Source organism: Austrofundulus limnaeus, unplaced genomic scaffold (genome assembly GCF_001266775.1).
Source record: "Austrofundulus limnaeus strain Quisiro unplaced genomic scaffold, Austrofundulus_limnaeus-1.0 Scaffold497, whole genome shotgun sequence".
NCBI classification, from domain to species: domain Eukaryota; kingdom Metazoa; phylum Chordata; class Actinopteri; order Cyprinodontiformes; family Rivulidae; genus Austrofundulus; species Austrofundulus limnaeus.
Window position 1 is genome coordinate 4,526 of NW_013952899.1, and position 338 is coordinate 4,863.

The window sequence follows — 338 nt, forward strand, 5'->3', positions numbered from 1 at the left end:
GTTCAAAACATTCTTTTATGTTTCCTCTCGCCACTCATGGAAAACATGCTAAATGTGATGTCAGTCTCAGAGCTGCAGCTCAGGGCTTTCTGGTCATTTCAGAGACATTTTGCTGACTTCTAGTTAGATCTTTGTCTCCTTTGTGCTTCTTTAACTGTGAAAAAGAAAACATCCCAACATGAAACTAGAGAAACTGCATTTCCTTTGAAAATGCTATAGCATGAATGCTTATTGCTGAAAACTTTAGCTGAAAATGTTTAATAGCAAAACAGTTAAAGCGGGTTCAATGTGAAAAGCTGAAAGAAGCATAAAAAGTTTAAATTAGCATATATATATAT